The sequence below is a fragment of the Danio rerio genome, chromosome 18 (assembly GCF_052040795.2).
Source record: "Danio rerio strain M-AB ecotype USA chromosome 18, GRCz13ab, whole genome shotgun sequence".
Classification (NCBI taxonomy): Eukaryota; Metazoa; Chordata; class Actinopteri; order Cypriniformes; family Danionidae; genus Danio; species Danio rerio.
The window spans coordinates 8,746,124-8,766,869 of NC_141038.1; the positions used below are offsets into that span (position 1 = coordinate 8,746,124).

The window sequence follows — 20,746 nt, forward strand, 5'->3', positions numbered from 1 at the left end:
TTTTAGAAGTTTATTGCAAGTTTTTTTTCCTTCTTTTGAATACAAAAGATATTTTGAAGATTTTTTGTTAACGGTAGCCATTGGCTTGCATGGTCGCAAAGCAAGGCTCGTAAAAATTTAAATTCATTAAAAAAAAAAAAGTAAAAATTACAAATGTGTAAAAAAATGCCTTTGTATAATCACACTCTAAAATGACTTTTGCTGTTTAAACTACCTGTTTTAAATGAGCTGAAAGCAACACAACTTAATTATTTCTGTTTAATCTAATTAAATTTGTAAACTAATAAGTGAACTTAATTCCTTTATGTTATCCCAACACAAATCGATTGTGTGCAACCCAGCATTTATTACAGTGCAATAGTAAACAAATAAAAAAAATCTAATAATAATATTAAAGGTTTTTTTTTACCCTTAACTTTTAATAGATCCTTGCTGAAAGTAATATTAACATGAAACATTTGCTGATTTTTAACAGACATGCTGGACAAAACCAAACTAGATTATCTATGCCACGGGTGCCCAAAATTTTTTCGGCCAAAAACCAAATATCATTGAGAGCCGTGGGCCTAAGGTAAATATATCAACCTTTATTACATTATAGGGGTGGTCCAAAGTGTTATTGTAAGGCTTGGTTGTGTTTATGAGTGCAAAATAATGTGTGCTTGCTTATGCTTCATTTGTAAAAAATCATGTTATTTTTATATATCTTACTTTGATTATATACTCAGCTAACATAAACACAACTGTCATATTTCCTTGTTACTCTGAAGACCCGGCTCTGATTGGTCATCTAACATAATAAGCTGTGATTTGCAGATCAGCTCCACACAACCAGAAAGCCTTTGTTATAACATTACAGCGCCTCTGGCCATGCCCCATCGTAAACTGAGGTTTGTGATCTCGCTAACTCGGATGTATTTTTTGTAGTGCCCAAAATTTCTCCCTCTGTTTTCAGATGGGATGACGGGCCAAATTAAAGGTTTTCAGTGGCCAGCTTTGCCCCACGGGCCCTAATTTGGGCACCTCTGATCTATGCTGATGAAATAAATAGAATTGCACAAATTTACTGATATAGGAGTGATTAATAAATGTTTACAAAGGATAATTTGTCATGTTTAAATGAGCTGAAAACAACACAACAGTTTTTTTGTTTAATGCACTTTAATTTGTAAACTAAGTTACTAAACTAAGTGAACTTAATTCCTTCATGTTGTCCCAACACAAATCGATTGTGTGGAACCCAGCATTTTACAGTGCAATAGTAAACAGGGCAAGTATGGCATCATGTGCTTGTAATTGGAGATTAAGTAATATTGGCATTTTCTTTCCCCAATGAACTCCATTTAAATTCAGGTGTCACGTTTACCTTTATATATTTTTCAATGACTTTAAAATGCCTGAATTTCTCAAGTTGTTTTTAATTTAAATTGCATTAATGCATCTATCCAGCAGATGGCACCTAGAATTAACTACTTCAGTCATCTCAAACTAAACAACAGCAATCGAAACGTTTATAAATCAGAGGGAGTTGAACTGTTATAATAAAAAGAATATTTGTTGTAACAGTTCCTAGTATTGCGTTGTGTGGCTTTACCATGTTTTTGTTCAATATCAATGCATTGGAGTCGTACAGTGTTTGACCTCAAATCTAGTGAGCAGCTAATCTGCTCTACAGATTCACCGTTGATGGTCAGGGGAGCATGCAGAGTGTGCACTTTCCTGAAGTCAACAACAATCTCCTTCGTCTTCTCCACATTCAAAAAGAGACTTGTCTCTGCACCACTCGGCTAGACGGTTCACCTCGCTTCTGTAGTTTTTCTCATCGCTTTTGTTGATGACAACAGTCATGTCATCTGCAAACTTGATGAACAGATTGGAGTTGTGTGATGGTGAGCTATGTGATTTACTTTTTTCTCTGACATTTTGTATATCTTTTTTTCCCCTTTCATGCTTTTGTACTGACAGGTTTCTGTATATGTTTGCATATATATATATATTATTTGGATTTCTTTCATTTGTTTCATACCGTCATCAGTTAATGTGTAAGAATTCTGTTATTACCATTGCTGATAACCATGCTCCTTAAAAACACAATGTTTAAGTGAACAAAAAACAAAGAAAAAAAAAACAACAATTACAATTGTGCTGTAGTTTTACATAATTACATTCATTAATTTAGTGCGCGTGTAAATTTGATAGTATAACTAGCGATTTTTACAGTATTACTGGCAAAATTTACAAGCATAACTTACCCACAGTTTATAAACCTTGTTACCTCAGGAACTCTCATAGTGTGTGCATTTCTCTCTTATTAGTCATGATTTGATTTGGGTGTGGATGTGATTCCAGAACACATCCACATCTGAGAGGGAGATCAAGTGTAAATTACAGCTGGCATCAGTCGTTTGCAATGCAATCTGCCTAAAGTGAAATGTAAGAAGGCATTTCTAGGACATAAACAGACAGATTGAATGGGGGAAAAGGCAGAAGTAGGAGATAAAAACAGATTTCTGTGAGAAAGAATTCTGAACTGTGAAACTAACTTGTTCTCAGAATTTAGATTTTAAACAATTTGATGTATTTTTTTATTTTTTATCTCAGAATGATATATAAACTCAATGATAAACAAGCAATAGTGAGCTTGTAAGCTAAAATTGTGAGACACAAAAGTCACATTTCTGAAAATAAGCTGTATCTGGATGGAATGAGGGTAAGCTTATTAATAGAATTAATTTTATGTTATTTAAGTGAACTATATCCCTTTAAATGAAGTCACTACCATCCGTAGTTTACGCTGTGCTAAGAAACCCAGAGTGATGATGAGGAGGAGGAGTTTTTTTTAGGAAATTCTGCAGAGTATTTAAGCGAGAGGAAGCAGGGATCGGTCCTTTCTATCCTGCAGACTCTTGTCTGAGACGGAGCGGAGATGATCTTCTTGTATGCTGTGGTCTAGTGTGCACTCGGGTGAGTAATCAAGACTGTTTTTACTTTTTAAAAGTTACTACAGTAACATTTTTTTTTTTTTATAAAAATGGCACTTCCTGTGGGTATAAAATGAGGAAGCTGTGCTTGTGTGATGGGCCCAGATTGGCTAACGTTAAGCTGGAGGAAGGGCAGAATACGCACTTTTTTATTTATGTATTTATTTGATCATAGCCTCACTCTTTTTATTAATTATTTTGCCGCAGCTCCGCTCTTTTTAATTATTTTCTGGCAGCCCCGTGAGCAAATTGCAGCCTGCAGGTTATTGATGACGTAACCATCATTCGACCCCAGACAGCGGCACCTTAAGAATTCGAATAATTAATATTAATGAATATTACACCTGCTCGATGAAAATCAAATGATTCACTACATTAATAAATCTGCCATAACTTGATCAGAAATTTAAAAAGGGGCGAAAAAGATTAAGCCATCAATAGAATGTAACAAGTGCAGAACTTGTGTTTGCTTCCAAACGCCCCAGCATTACAGCGCCATTGTGGTCCAGTGGTCAGTACTTTGCGTTACGACGCCGCCAAACTGTGTACGAACCTCTTCGAATGTTCTTCTTTTGTTTTAAGACATATAATACTGTTTGGGTAACTTATATAGGTGTACATATTTTATTTAAAAAAAAAAAATTTGTGTGACCGCCGTTAAAAGACTGGATATCTATAAATAATTTTGCACAGAGTATATAACGTTATTCAGATATTGCAGGAAAGGACATTGTGATGTTTTAAAGAGTGTTGGAGATTTAGCTACTCTTTAATGTTCTTATATTTATGAAAAACATTTGAAGTTCTAAAGCAGCCTTTTCCTTGAAAAATATGTGATAGTGTCATTAGAAACTGAATTGGAAATGACGTTATTTTAATAAAGTCAGTCGTGAACTGAGGTGGGCCGGTCTAGGCTTGAAACTCCAGGGCTGAAAAGGAGTCCCTCTCCAGCCCTGTTGTGTGACATGTTTGATTGATTCTCTACACATTTATATATATATATATATATATATATATATATATATATATATATATATATATATATATATATATATATATATATATATATAAAAATCACAAAATACTGAAAATGTTCTGTTTAATGACAAGAAATATAGAAATGAAAGTTTTTATTATAGTCTGCATTAAACTAAAGCTCATTTGAACACTTCCTGGTTGGCAGGAGAAACACATTCTTCATCGTCCGTGATCATACATGCACATAGTTGTGATTTTAACTGCGTATGCAGCTTAGCCTGTCAGTAATCAATGATAATAATGTTATTTGTCTCTTTGTTTCGATGTAGATGCCACAGATGACAGCACTCGAGTTGAGACTTCACGCTGCCCAAGGATCTCTTTGGCCTCGTGCCCATGCTTGCGTTTATGATTTTGTAAGTAGTTTTCCCTTTAAATAACGAGTAAATAGATTATTTCTGAGGTTTTATATTAATGAAGTATTTTCTTGTTTAGTTTTTAAAGAGGAGATGAGGAGAACCAATCTGCCAAGGGATTTGGGCACTCGTGTCCGCTGCCCTGTTCTAGCACATTCCCTGGATGTCTGGCCGGGGTTCAGTGGACCTGCAGTGTACAGCGCCAGGTCCATGACCCGCTGATGAAGCACCAGAAAAACTAGAAGCAACCGACAAAAACAAAAACTACCAAAAGCCGACACCCAACCCCTTTTCCCGTTGGTCGGCTTCTGGTTGTCTGTTGCTTGGTTAGCAGGTTATGGGGATGACCTGTTGTAAAACAACCTGTTCATTTTTGTTTATTTTTAAAGGCTGAGTGCAACTTTTCCCAAAAAAACAAAATCATCAATAAAAATTGCAAAACATTGAAACTGAAGTGAATGTCTGAAGTGAATGATTTTTTGCTATGTTTTTTTTTTCATTCTCAGATGTTTCTTAAGCTGTGTGTATTTCTGCATCGAGCATTAAGGAATATACTTTGAATGTGGAATCCAAATAAGTCAATATCCCACTGACTTCCATTCTATAAAAATATAATATATTATATTTTCTTATGTTTAATATATATATATATATATATATATATATATATTTATATATATATATATATATATATATATATATATATATATATATATATATATATATATATATATATTTATATATATATTTATATATATGTATATATATATATTTATATATTTAAGGTGTGCAATATGGCCCTGTTTGATGGTGTAGTTAATGATTAATGACTATCTTAATTTAAGAATGGGTAATGTGTTTTTACAGTCTTCAAGTATTTGACAAACAAAGCAACAATGGCAAACTACACTCCCCGGCCACTTTATTAGGTACACCTTTCCAACTACTCGTTAAGGCAAATTTCTAATCAGAAAATCACATGGCAGCAACTCAATGCATTTATGCATGTAGACATGGTCAAGACGATCTGCTGCTGTTCAAACCAAGCATCAGAATGGGAAAGAAAGGTCGTTTACTTAGAACATGGCATGGTTGGTGCCAGATGGGCTGATCTGAGTATTTTAAAACTGCAGATCTACTGGGATTTTCATGCGCAACCATCTCTAGGGTTTACAGAGAATGGTCTGTAAAAGAGAAAATATCCAGTGAGCGCCAGTTCTGTGGGCGCAAATGCCTTGTTGATGGCAGAGGTTAGAGGAGAATGGCCAGACTGGTTCCAGCTGATAGCCAATAGAGCACCTTAGAGATTTGCATCATGGATGTGCAGCCGGCAAATCTGCAGCAACTGCGTGATGCTATCATGTCAATATGGACCAAAATCTCTGAGGAATATTTCCAGTACCTTGTTACATCTATGCCACGAAGGATTCAGGCAGTTCATAAGACAAAAGAAGTCCAACCTGGTAAGGTGTACCTAATAAAGTGGCCGGTGAGTGTGTAGAGCTGTGTTTGTGTCCAGATGGAGCTTTATGAAATCTTATCACCAACTGGCCTGGCTTGAATTAAATAATTGTTTTGTGGTTTTTGAGGAACATTTTTGGACTGTTTTTATTTGTACACTGAACAAAAATACTGGGTTCCACACAATTTCTTTATGTTGTCCAAACACAAATTGATTATGTTAACGTAATTTTATTTTTTTACAAATTTAAGTAGATTGAGTATAAAAAAATAAGTTGTCACCCCCAAAAAAGAATTGATTTGATTCAGCTCATTTTAAATGTTCTGTGAATTTTTAAACCATGGCTTTGAAATGATTTCAACCAGCAACTATTTACAATATTGTCAAACAATTCAAAATGATTAATTTGTCAGAAAGCTGTGCTGTCTTAGCAAAAGTGTGTGAGATCTGTTTATGTTTAAAAACAAACAGACAGAAAAGCTGTTTCATTTATCAGGAAACCATAACAAACACTTCCTGGATAGGGATGGGCACTTACTGAGATAGAGAAACTTCTGGAAATGAGGGCAAGGCTGTTTGCAGGTCAGCTGGTGGTGGTGTGCTGCGTACAAGTATAAATAATAGAGGGAAACATCGATAGGTCCTTTTCGTGACTGAAGCCTTCTGCTGCAAGATCAACAAGGTACGACATTTTAATGATTGTTATGCAGATAAAACATGTGTACTTGAAGTGTTTATGAAAATTAAATCATTTTATAATGCAAAATTTTATTTTGGTGATTTGTCACTTTGTAAACTAGAAACTGCATCATCTTAACAGGTCTGTGGTGGTTCTTCTACGGGAGACACCTTTAAACCTTGAATGATCATGTGAGTATACAGCTTTGTTTTTTTTCATTTTCATTTTTTATTTTTTTTTATAGATATTGTGAGTAACAAAAGTGAATTTATTAGAAACAATGTTATGTCAAATAATTCAAATTCAATAAACCCATAATGAGAACATAGAGATTACTAAATAGAGCACAGTATGGATATGCTAACGTGAGTGGAAAGTTTTACAGCTCATTCTGCTGATATGCAATATAAAGTACACAAATGGTCATGTACGTAATGGCTAGGTAATAAAACGATTAAGGTCACAAACAGTGTTAGTTACATGTAATGGCGTTACGTAATTTAATTACAAAATAAAAGTAACTGTAATTTGTTACAGCTACTAAGAAAAAAAAAAGTGTAATTAAATTACAGTTACTTGTGAAAATGTTAAAGATTACAAATGGGGTTACATCTAAAAATGTTTTTTTTTTAAATCTGGGATATGTTGAATAATATTAATCTGTTGCTTTGCTTGTTTTTGATGTGCACGATGCCTTCATTTATTAAAGCTGTATTCTGATGCTTTTGATTTGCGGCGCTCCCACAGGCTTAAATCCCGCGGGGAACATGACCTCGGTTTAAATGCTTGAAAATGATTTAGTTGAAAATGTCCATTAAACACTTAAAAGTAATCAAAAGTAATTAGTTACATTACTTTTGTAATCGAAAAGTAGTGTAACTTATTACATTTTAAATAGGATAATTTGTAATCTGTAATCTATTACATTTCCAAAGTAACCTCCCTAACACTGGTCACAAACAAGCTGATGTGTTGAGGTAAATTACGTGGGTTCCATTTTCGGTTTAACCCCACAACGTTCTTGAATTTCAGTAACTAATAAGTGGAACACGGAGGAATTTATTTTATTTTATTTTATTTTTTTTAGTTTTCCCTGCTTGTCAATTCCTGACAGTAAGTTTTTACTGCCCGAAGAGGATTTGCACTGGCATAAGTGGTTACTAAATCCACAACACATCTATAACAATAATGACACACAAGAACAATGTTAAAATCCGTTTAAGAATATAAACTATTTAAAAGAACTATTTTATATATATATATATATATATATATATATATATATATATATATATATATATATATATATATATATATATATATAGAGCCAGTGGAAATGCTGGATCATTCTCACACTCACAGAATGATCTTGTTTGCTTGTGTGGATGTGGATGCTAATGTATTTATTAAAATCTTACATATTTTAGTCATGCATATTGCTTGTAAATCTTCATGCAGTTGATATTTGACACCATTTGCTCTCCCCGTTTCTGAATGATTGTATTGTTTGTTCCATAGCATCATGAAGGACGTGGTGGTCATGTAAATCCTTGCTGCCAGGGGCGAGGACATCTGGCCCAGCGCCATTCAAAGGGGAACCTCAGCATTTGCATGAGTTCCTCTTTGTCTTGCGCTGGTGTCCAGATGCGCAGAGGCCTGACTGCTGCGAAGATGATGTTTAAGTTGAACCTTCAAGTCTTGGAAGATACGAAGAGTCAAGTCTACTATCATGATCACATCTAAATAAGCAGAAGTCAGACCGATGTGAAGCCTGATGATTTTTGTTGAATTCTTAAGTCTATAAACCTACGAAGTCTCAATTCTACTATTATCACATCTATATACGCAGAGTGAAGTCTACGAAGTCTCAAGTCTACTAATATGAACGCATCTATATACGCAGAGTCTATCAAGTCTACAAAGTCTCAAGTCTACTATTATGATCGCATCTATATACACAGAGCCCAGAACTGGTGTGAAGCCTGACGTTTTTGCCGAATCCTCAAGTCTATGAAGCCTACTGTTATGACCACGTCTCGATACGCAGAGCCCAGAACTGGTGTGAAGCCTGATGTTTTTCCGTCGAACCCTCCTCTATGAAGTCTCAAATCTACTATTATGATCGCATCTATACAAGCAGAACCCAGAACTGGTGTGAAGCCTGACGTTTTTTGCCGAACCCTCAAGTCTATAAAGCCTACTGTTTATGACCACGTCTCGATACGCAAAGCCCAGAACTGGTATGAAGTCTGAGTTGTTTTTTTTTGTCGAACCCTTGTATGTGAAATTTTAAATCTACTATTATGGATGCATTTATACAATTAGAGTCCTAACTAGTGTGAAGCCGGATTATTTTTGTCGGACCCTCAAGTCAACGAAGCAGTAAAGTCTCAAATTGATTACCATGGTTAAATTCAGATAGAGAGAAGCCTATTGTATGTGCAGTGTCAAAAATTGAAACGTTTTGGCTTCTGCAATACTTGGTTTCAGCTGGCTTGGGGCCCAGCTGAGGTAAAAACCCTGTCCCCTTCACCCAAACCTACCAAAAAGACAACAAAAAAAATGAATAAACTCTGCAACACAATTACAAATGGTACTGTTTGTTTATTTATTACGGGTGTATTATTGGTAACATACAAATTCAGAGTTATTGTATGACTCATGGAGAACTAAACCATTTATTAGTGAATTGCTGCATAAGCAACTAAATAGTTAATACAGAATTCAAAATGAACCTCATTCACCTCTGTACATGAATAGGTATTCATAAACTTTTGTTTCTCTTTCACTTTAGTATAAATTTGATACAAGTTTCATCCAGAAAGTCCTGTGTTGAAGATCTTTTTAATCACTGTAAAAGCCATGTAATGCAGAAATTCAGTTGGAAAATAGTCCTATATTTCTTTTGTGTTTCCATCCATTATGTGGCCAGTAAAATTGCAACCATCTCTTAGCAATCTTATATTTTATAACGGTGATATATTAAGAGGTTATTTTTATTTTCATTCATTCATTCATTCATTTATTGATTTTCCTTTGGCTTAGTCCCTTATTCGTCAGGGGTCGCCAGTGGAATGAACTATTCCAGCATAGGTTTTACACAGCGGATGCCGTCCAGCCGCCAACCAGTACTTGGAAACACCTATACACTCTCACATTCACACACACTCATACACTACAGCCAATTTAGTTTGTTCAATTTACCCAGCGCATGTCTTTGGACTGTGTGGGAGACTGGAGCACCCGGAGGAAACCCACACCAACACGGGGAGAACATGCAAACTCCACACAGAAATGCCAACTGGCCCAGCTGGGACTCGAACCAGCAACCATTAAAAAAAAAATAAACCTTGTATTATTTTGCAACTGAAATCTTCTCAATTTAAAAACATGATTTCTGAAAGCTACTAAAATCTGTTCATGTCCGTAAATCATGTTTTTTTTTTTTTTGCAGTTGCTGTCTTCATTGCAAAACATAAAACATGATTTCTCTAAAATGGGAGTTATTAGTTTTTGCAAATAAACTTCATTTACGTCCTGCTGATGCCGTGTGCCAGGAGTCCAGACTGTTTAGGAGTATTAAATATTTGTCTCATAAACTGCATTGTGCCACTTTAACATCTTTCCTCTTCATTAACTATAAAGAGCACCAGCAGGTCAGCTACTGGCATTTGAAACAGCCAATGAAGTATTGTAGGAATCACCATTCATTCATTCATTCATTTTCTTGTCAGCTTAGTCCCTTTATTAATGCGGGGTCGCCACAGCGGAATGAACCGCCAACTTATCCAGCAAGTTTTTTTTTATGCAGCAGATGCCCTTCCAGCCGCAACCCATCTCTGGAAAACATCCACACACACACATACACTACGGACAATTTAGCCTACCCAATTCACCTGTACCGCATGTCTTTGGACTGTGGGGAAAACCGGAGCACCCGGAGGAAACCCACACGAAGGCAGGGAGAACATGCAAACTCCACACAGAAACGCCAACTGAGCCGAAATTCGAACCAGTGACCTTCTTGCTGTGAGGCGACAACACTACCTACTGCGCCATTGCCTTGCCAGAATCGCCATTGTAGGACTGATTTTTATGTTGTTTGTCTTATTTTCTTGGCATCTACATCAGAAATCCATCTAAAACTACTATTATTTGCGCATTTTACTCATTCTCCTAAGATTTTTTCAGCTGTTATTTAACTGGAGGAGTTTCAGCTTACCCCCAAAGTGAGCACCAGCACACCATCTTTAGGTTAGTGTTCCTCTGCATTTCCACCTGCAGCCCTGAGGCTGACACTGAGAATGTTTTTAAAGCTTCTCATCCTGTTCTTAACAACTGATTCTTTATTCCATCTCATTCCTTAAGCAAAGATGCTGATGCCGAACTGTACACTATACTGCCGTTACATATTAGCCTTCCTTGACCACTTGCTTAATTTTCTGTTCTGATCTCAACATTGGCAAACAACTGAGAAAGCATCAGTCAGAGGCTGTCATCATGTAGATTTCTGACCAAGTATTTTACAGTATTTTAAAAATACAAGACACTGAAGTGTTTTGAGGGGCGAAGCAGTGGCGCAGTAGGTAGTGCTGGCGCCTCACAGCAAGAAGGTCGCTGGGTCGCTGGTTCGAGCCTCGGCTTGGTTGGTGTATCTGTGTCGAGTTTGCATGTTCTCCCTGCGTTCGCATGCATTTCCTCCGGGTGCTCCGCTCCAGTTTATTAAACAGTAATATATTGTTTCCACCACAGTCCAAAGACATGTGGTACAGGTGAATTGGGTTGGCTAAATTGCTTGAGTGTTTGTGTAAATGTGTGTGTGGATATTTCCCAGAGATGGGTTGCGGCTGGAAGGGCATCCGCTGCGTAAAAACTTGCTGGATAACTTGGCGGTTCATTCCGCTGTGGCGACCCAGTATTAATAAAGGGACTAAGCCGACAAGGAAATAAATGAATGAATGAATAAATTGTTTTGATATAAAATATTAACTCATTTTCATCAACCCAATTAAATACATATACATTTAAAATACATATTTGAAATACTTGTATCATAAATACTGCCCATCCCTGCCTATATATAGATAAACAAATGTATAAATTAAGTTAAATATTAATTCGTTGTTTGCATGTGGCACCTTGTGACAGCTCAGAGTCCACATTATTGTTTTGTTTTCGTTCCACCTCTGTATGTTTATCTAAGAGCGTGTGCCAGTTTCTCAGGATTAAAGTAGTGTGACTATAGAAGATACAATACAAGCAGTACTTTTTTTAGTAGTAGTTTGGTAATACAGGCTTCAATGAATCAATTTACGAATGTATTTAAAATACTTCTAATTTATTAATAAAATACATACGTTTTCAGTGTTTTGAGGGATATTTAGTGACTATTTTAGAGTTTAATGTAAATAATACTATAAAAATTATGTGTTGATTTTCTTTTTTAAGACTACATCCAGATATAAACACCTATTTTACAAGAAACGTGTTTTGTGAACACTTCAGATGTCTAGCGGTGTTCTAGATCTGCCAGCATTGATCTTTTCCTAGCATTGATTGGCGTGATTATGCATTCACAATGGTATAAACCGTTAAAGGGGGGTCAAATGTTTATTTATGTCATAGATTTCTAATTATTATTATTTAAAATATAGATCAGAAGCTATGTCTTGCTATAAAAGGGCTGATTACAATCCTCTAACATTGTGTGAATGTATCATGTCATATGCTCAAAACATATCAATAATAAGGACATTATTCAGTTAGCAGTCATGTGCTTCAACAAAGTCATAGCATAAAGGCATAGTTTTTGAAAATATTAGCTAATGTTTTATTTTAAATATGGATTCAACCTGTGTATTGTGGGATAATATCGGATTAATTTTCCCTATTAGTTATTACAAGATGTTGATGTAATTATGATGGCACATTTAATTAATAGCCAATCAGACATGACTTTATCCATTAATTGAACATATAGTTTTGCTCCTTTACCTTATTAAGGTAATTATATGGCTTAAAGTCAAAGGTTAATGTTGGGATAGTTATTTATTATCTTGTTTATGGAATGAGTTAAAATAAACAGTAATTAATGCTTTGCTCTTCATGAGTCTTCCATTAATTCAGCATATTCTTCATATCAAAAATATCTTTGCATGACTTATAACACAGCTTGTAGTCATGTATCACAGAATCTCTGAAATCAGTTACTAATGCTTTAAGTTTCGTTTCTTTGAAAATGTCTAAAGTGTTTGCATCTGATTGGCTGCTGCATGTGTCTGTTCTCTGAGGAGGTGTCAACAGTTTCTGTATGAACAGGATAAATACCATCTGAGCAACCTCTTCTGCATGAACTGCACACTGCTCTGAACCTTAAACAAACAATCAGCATGGTAAGTTTTTGTATTATTCTCTTTAATAAAATTATAAGCATATACGATAAAATGTTCTCATTATTATTGTAGATAAGCATATTGCATAGAATTTAGCATTAAGTATGTGTGACCAGCAATCTTTTTTTTACACTGTTAGTGGTGAATTAGCATTTTTCAAAAACATTCCTTTTAATCGTTAACCGTTTTGACTTTTCCAAACTAACAGTTTTTTTGAATCGCTTATTTAAATATGATTTGAGGTTTAAGTTGTCCTTTGCTGCAAATATAACTTAATCGAAGTCAGAATTTCAAGATTTATATGAATTCTTTGGGTTGTGTGGCACCTAAAACCTAGATTGCAGGTTATTGTTTTGTTTTCACTCCACCTCTGTAGAGAATGTGTTTATCTAGAGGGTGTGCCAGTTTTCTCAGGATTAAGGTGGGGTAACTGTAGATGTTTTTGGCAATATTTAGGTGTCAGCCTTAATTACAGCCAACTGAAGAGCTAAACTTTAAAATTAAGATTTGGTCTTTTCTTTACATTTGATGCAATAAAATTTGACTTTGACTCTGAAGGCAGCATTTGTGCACAAAGGTATCTCATAAAACTAAGATAGCATAACAACTTAATCAGATACAACAAAATAGAGAGAGGTTTGGAGATAACTAAAGGAATATTTGCTTGCTACCATACAAACTTCTCACCAGAATAGCATCAAAATGAAAAAAAGTTGATCAAAAACTTACATTTACTCACAAAACAACACAAGCGGTTTCTCGACACATTATTTGCATTATATACTTATCAGAAATGGAAAGCACAGGACTTTGGGATTTCGAAGGCAGTGAAGGACATACAGTATCTATGCTGCCTTCAAAACTCTAGCAGAAATTTAGGATAGTGAAGCTGAATTTATATTACCACCCTGAAATGCTGAATCTGAAGAAATTTTTTTCCTTTCGGACCCAGCCATGGAGTTTTTTTATGGAACGTTCATAATTGAGTCAACAAAACTGAATTGCCTCATAAAGCAGATTACACTGTAACTCTAGTTTTTAACAGCAGAGGGCGCTCTTGGCTAGTTTTTAAGAGCAGGTGGCTCTGTAAGCAAGTTTTTCACAACAGTCGGCGCTCTAGACTAGTTTTTAACAGCAGATGGAGCTGTAAGCTCAGCTGCGACTCAAATGGCACACTAGACACTGTGCACTCATGCACTATGTACTTATGCACTTACACACTCAACAGCATAGTATATGTATGTAGTGTCGTCCCAAATGGAGCACTAATGTTTTTTACTAAGCGGAAATTCAAACAGTTTCCCTGATGACATTTGCCGGTTGCCAAATCAGTGAAATAAAAGACCAAATTATCAAATAATACCTGCCATGAGTATAACTGCATTCACCATCAGGAGGCGCTATAATCAATCTCGTTGGAGAATTTTGCTTTCACAATCCAAAATAAATAAAGTAATCCAATATGTGCGCCCGTTAGCTCCGCCCCTTTCGCTACGTGAGCAAACCTGCAGTCGTGGAGTGCGTGAAGTGTCCATCATTACAAACATCATTTTACCGGCTGTATGAGTGCATCATCCGGTTAATTAAAGTGCACTTATTATTGCTAGAGTTTTCAGTGTGAATGCACTACTTACACTATTTATACTACAAAATGGCGTAGAGTAGTGCATAAGTATGCGATTTGAGACGTAGCTCTAGTTTTTAACAGCATTGGGCGCTTTAGGCTAGTTTTTAACAACAGATGGAGCTGGAAGCTAGTTTTTACAGCAGAGGGCGCTCTTGATAGTTTTTAACAGCAGATGGTGCTGTTAATCTAGTTTTTTAACAGCCGATAGCTCTGTAAACTAGTTTGAACAGCAGATGGCACTCTAAGCTAGTTTTAAACAGCAGATGCCACTGTAAGCAAGTTTTTAACAGCAGATGGCACTCTATGCTAGTTTTTAAAAACAGATAGCGCTGTAAGCTAGTTTTTAACAGCAGATGGCGCTCTAGGCTAGTTTTAAACAGCAGATGCCACTGTAAGCTAGTTTTTAACAGCAGATGGCACTCTATGCTAGTTTTTAAAAACAGATAGCGCTGTAAGCTAGTTTTTAACAGCAGATGGCGCTCTAGGCTAGTTTTAAACCGCAGATGCCACTGTAAGCTAGTTTTTAACAGCAGATGGCACTCTATGCTAGTTTTTAAAAACAGATAGCGCTGTAAGCTAGTTTTTAACAGCAGATGGCACTCTATGCTGGTTTTTAAAAACAGATAGCGCTGTAAGCTAGTTTTTAACAGCAGATGGCACTCTATGCTAGTTTTTAAAAACAGATAGCGCTGTAAGCTAGTTTTTAACAGCAGATGGCGCTCTAGGCTAGTTTTAAACAGCAGATGCCACTGTAAGCTAGTTTTTAACAGCAGATGGCACTCTATGCTAGTTTTTAAAAACAGATAGCGCTGTAAGCTAGTTTTTAACAGCAGATGGCGCTCTAGGCTAGTTTTTAGAAGCATATAGTGCTGTAACTCTAGTTTTTACCAGCAGAGGGTGCTTTAAGCTAGTTTTTATAAGCAGATGCAAGCTCGTTTTTTAACAGCAGATGGCACTGTAAGCTAGTTTTTAACTGCAATCCGCACTCTAGGCTAGTTTTTAACAGTAGATGGTGCTCTAGGCCAGGGGTTGCCAAACTTTTCAGCCTGCGACCCCTAAAAATAACAATGCCAGTGACTCGTGACCCCCAAATTCCTTGCAGGTGGTTATACAGAGGTTGTGCGCAAAACAATAGGCTTATATAAACACTAGCATATTGACAACACAAAAAATACAACAGTCTAACAACCATATCATTTTTAAAGTAATTTATTTATTATTATTTTTTAATTTAATATTAACCTCAACTAAAGAGATTGGTGGATACAATGTTTTCAGCACAATCTAGTCTTGGTTTAGTTTTGGAGGCCGGGAATCAGAGATCATTCTTAATGTTCAGCTGTGACCTGTATTTATTTTTAATGTGTTTGAGGTGTCAGAAAGTTTAACCTGGGGCTAAAAAAATCTGCTGCAGCTGACACTATTGCTGTGTTGTTAATCAAACATAAACACACCGATCCTTTGTAAAAAAAAAAATTTAAGGGCTGAAGGCTTTTTATTTGCATGCTGATTTTTACCATTAAAAACGAATATATTATCTTCTTATGGTTAAAATATGGTAATTCTAATAGTTTAATAAAGTTTATTTGACTTTTGGAAATCATCAAGCGAACCCTGTATTTGTCTCACCACCCCCCCAGGGGGTCCCGACCCACACTTTGGGAACCACTGCTCTAGGCTAGATTTTAACAGTACAGTCAAATGCCCTTGAAAAAAGTACTGACTGAAGTCATAAAGGCTTTTATGTCACAAGATTAATGTAAACACAGCTCTCTATGAACTTGTAACTCACCTAAACCTTTCCTAACTTTATTAATGATTGTTTTAGGTTTGAGTGGCATTGGTAAGGAATTGGAGGTCAGCAGAGAACAGCTGTTTGTAAAGCATACAGCGCCATCTGCTACGAAACACAAGATTAAAACTGATTCAAAATGAATAGCGATGCTTTTTGAAAACCTTTTGCAGAATCAATCTGTTGACACTTTTTTTTCACTAAATATTACCTTTAACCAACAGTGTTTGTCCTCTGTCAACAGATCGTGTCGGAGGTTGATGAAGGGGAAGATGACGATGACGATGATGAAAAAGATGATAGAGGTACTGGAATAAGTGTCTGCTGCCAAGGGTAGACAACTACTCCAGACCTTAAAGCGGCCAGTGTCGATTAAGATCAATAGTACGCTGGATCCAAAAACGGCATGTGTTTGCTGCCAGCAGCCAAAGCAAACACACAGCTAGAGTTGTGACAGAACGTCACAAGCACCTCCCACGCCATGTGTGTCCATGGCAATGTTGACACGTAGACTGATTCCTCCATGGCAGCGATGGATCTCGCAACGTACCCGCTGTGCAGTAGCAGCACCATCGCTTTTCTTCAGAAGAGCTCTGCTTTCACGTCTGTTTGTGCAACCCTGAAGAAACCATGATGAGAAGAACGAGATGGTCATCCTGAGGCGATTCTCTGACGAAGCTGCTGATCCAGAGTCTGGAAGATGTGGTGCAGGTTTTTCTGCAATCACAATCGTCCTCAAGTCGCCATTGTGCCACCGAGCAGCGCACAATCATGACTTCAAGTTATTTTTTTTTTCCTGCAACAGGTCTACAGTAGTCAAATATCCATTGAAATACAAACAGAACTGGGCTGGATGGGCATTTTTATAGATGTACTAATGGATGCATGTTGCTCATATATACAGGGAGGTCAGTGCCTTTGAAAGCCTATGTGTATTTGTTGTAAAGATTTAATGACTATGGCTGCTTGGTCCAAAAAAAAAAACTCTCCAATAAAACTAGCAGAAGTTTCTGGAAGAGCGGATCAAGATTAGAGGTAAAAGCCTACTGATTTTTTTTACATTTTATTTATTTTATCTCATTTAAAACAACATCAAAGCCATAGAGAGCATGATCAGAGCGAGGTGACATGTTCACCAGGATTGGGTTCACAAAGCACATCAATTCTGCATTTTGTGCTGACTTCCCTTACAGAAATCTGATATGTGGCCATATATAAACATATATACAATCATAGACTATATATATTGACCATATTTGTAATTCCAATTATAAAACAACAATGAAAACAGCAATATTTCGAAGCGTATGTTGCATATATGACATATTTAATATCTGTAAAATCTAAACTTGTATGTCATTTATGTAATTTGCATAGCCATATATCAGATTTGTGTATGGGTTGGATGAATCCACTGGTTCATGACTTTACTAACATTACACTAAATGACTCACTGTTGAATCTCACGCACAGGTGTTATCGCAGTGATGTTGAACGAAAGTTACACGACACAAGTAACTTACTGTATAGAGACAAGATCTCATACAGGAAAAGGTCCTGATGGAAGGATCAAGAGGTCTAGCCAGAGATGAGATGAAGCCCAATAGATGTGACAACATCAGAGGCAATCAAATCCTATTGAGCACTCATAATATTCTTGGTTATGTGGAAAGGGGATCCTTAGTGAGTGATCTGTTTAGTTTTACAATACAATGATGTTCTTCAAAATGTCATGATGTAGCAGATGGATTACTGTGCATTCGTCTGCCTAAATGTGTCATTTACTAATGAGCCACAAGTTAAACTTCCTCTAAATAAATAATTTGGAAAAAAAAGAAGTGTTTTTGTGTATTTCTTATATCCAATTACTAATATTCTTTGATATTATGGCCCATTAATTATTTTTAAAAATATTGCTATGTCACTGTGTTTTATATATTACAGTATTCAGTGTTGGGCAGTAGCCTCGCTACAAGTAGTGATGCTACTAGCTTAACTACATTTCTCAGTAGTGTGGCAATGCGTCGCTACTTTCTAAATCGAATAGCTTTTCAGTAGTGAAGCTATTTTTTTTAGTCAAGTAGCGCCCACACAAGCTACATTTACCGATTGCAGATCAATAAGTGACGGCACTGACACGGTACATTGGTCTACGTTGGATACGCGCAAGGCTTGACATTAACTTTTTTTATCACCAGCCACTGTGGCTAGTAGATTTCCAATTTCCATCATTTTCACTTGCAGATTTTTGTTGTTGGGAAAATGTATTTTATATGCATAAATTTGACTTTGGCATGCTAATTACTTGATTTAGACTTTGTGTTATATCCACATACCTCAATAATTTCACTTTTTTTTGTGTATGAACTTGCTTAATGTGTATGAGCAAATCGGTTGTGGTTTTATGGGGTCGCATTGCAATTCGTTTTTATTTCACAGGACTTTTCAGGGCTCAAAATTAAGGATTTTACCAAATTTATCTCTGACCACACCACCCAAAAACAACAACAACAACAAAAAAAACATTAATTTCTATCCACAAATGTTAAATAATATGTCAAAACATGCAAAATATTGCTGTATATGCTCATTTTATTCAACAAAATCTTTCTTAAAAAACAATTACATTTAAAAAAATGATTATTGCCATGTAACTATGCACAGTAGCCTGGCTAAAGGTCTCTCAGATCACCAGTTAACTACACATACACGGGGAGTTAATCTCCGATTAAAGCAATGTTGTTGTAAAAAATGATAATTAAACCATATTAACAAAAATAACCGTAAGCAAAAAAACAAAACAAAAAAAAAGCAGGTGAAAAACATACCGTGTGTGATAATGGAAGGATGATCTGGTGAACACAGAAAACGTTCATAATCTGTTCTGGTCAAAAAAGTTCAAACGAAACTGGCAATTGCTGCTTCTTACAAAGACTTATTTAAAAAACATCCGGAGCTTTTGGAAGCAGCAAGATTGTGAGTGCACGAGTCGTGCTGCTTCTCGATTCTAAGATGACATTTGCACGAATATTGGGCCATCTTTATTGTTGAACCCTGCTTTTTAGAAAACTGTCATTTAAAATGATCTTCAACCAGCCAAAGTGGCTAGTGGAGGTGTCTGTCTAAAATCTACCCGCATTTGGCGGGTGTTAATGTAGAGCCCTGGATACGCGGCATATCAATGTGCATATCGCACTTCCGGCTGGCTGCGTATCCGTAAGCCTGAAGGACTCAATTAGTTTGATCAGGTGTGTTTAATTAGGGTTGGAACTAAACTGTGCAGAGCTGCGGCCCTTTTGGAACTGAGTTTGACACCTGTGATCTAGACGTTATCAGGCTAACATGAGAAATTTGCTTGATGGAACGATGACTGAGGGAGAGGAGTTAAATATATACAGTATACTGTAGTAAAGACTAAAGTATACCATGCTAATTACTATTAGTTCATGATAGTTACTAAAGATACTACACTATGTAGTGTAATTCATTAAAGAAGAGTTGTAAATATATATATATATATATATATATATATATATATATATATATATATATATATATATATATATATATATATATATATATATATATATATACATTTACAACTCTTCTTTAATGAATATATATATATATAGAGAGAGATAGCCTACTGTACAATATAATGGTTAGTTCTAAAATATTTCCCTTTAATATAAATTACTATAGTATTTTAATTGTGTAACTTCTATTTTTATTGGATTTTTTGTTTTTTTGTTTTTGCTGTTATATACTATAATGTGTTTTTGTTTGGTACAGCATATTAATTGCAGTAAATAACTAAACTGAATAATTCTGTCTAATATGTTACATTGACAGTTTTATTGATCACTAAGATATGATTGACTTGGATTTAAGTTGCTTCCATTTAAAAAGAAAAATTGCAAAAATAGCTTAGATGTAGCTTAGCAACTTTTACCATGTAGCTTTTAGCTTAGCTTACTACAATTCCCAGAGGGCAGCTTTTAATGTAGTTAAGCTACATTTTGAGTAGGTAGCTATTAGCTTAGCTCACTAAATTTTTCAAGTAGCTTGCCCAACACTGTCAGTATTTATCCATTATCTGATAGCTTCTTATTTCTATTTGAATTCTAATAAGTTTATAGTTAGGCTAGGCCTATGTGAATTTTTTTCATCATTAATTATTTCTTAATAGCTTTATTTTTTAAGTTTTAAACTTATAATAATTTATTAAACATAATTTATAATTCGAAAAAATAAAAACAAAAATTAAATAATTCTAGAAATTAAACCACATTTTTAGAGTTGCATATTAAACTATTACTTTTAATACTAAAGGTTACTTTGAGGATCTTTGTGAACAAAGACTGACTGGTCAGCGTTTTCATTTGACATGAAATGTTTTCAAAAATGCAAAGAGAAAAT

The 20,746-nt window shown here is 35.5% G+C and overlaps 1 protein-coding gene and 3 long non-coding RNA genes across 4 annotated transcripts in view; 3 read left to right on the forward strand and 1 right to left on the reverse strand.

Annotated features, from left to right (window-relative positions):
* The window catches only part of LOC101882393 (uncharacterized), a 768,785-nt gene that overhangs the window by 698,556 nt on the left and 49,483 nt on the right, over positions 1 to 20,746 (reverse strand). The window lies entirely within an intron of this gene.
* On the forward strand, positions 2,854 to 4,829 carry si:dkey-238c7.12. The gene is made up of 3 exons (NR_104060.1): positions 2,854 to 2,964; positions 4,289 to 4,375; positions 4,455 to 4,829. It is a non-coding gene; the product is annotated as a si:dkey-238c7.12 (long non-coding RNA).
* On the forward strand, positions 6,354 to 9,107 carry si:dkeyp-1h4.9. The gene is made up of 3 exons (NR_186774.1): positions 6,354 to 6,519; positions 6,658 to 6,707; positions 8,035 to 9,107. It is a non-coding gene; the product is annotated as a si:dkeyp-1h4.9 (long non-coding RNA).
* Positions 12,865 to 18,165, forward strand: LOC147832731 (uncharacterized). The gene is made up of 2 exons (XR_015514634.1): positions 12,865 to 12,908; positions 16,572 to 18,165. It is a non-coding gene; the product is annotated as an uncharacterized LOC147832731 (long non-coding RNA).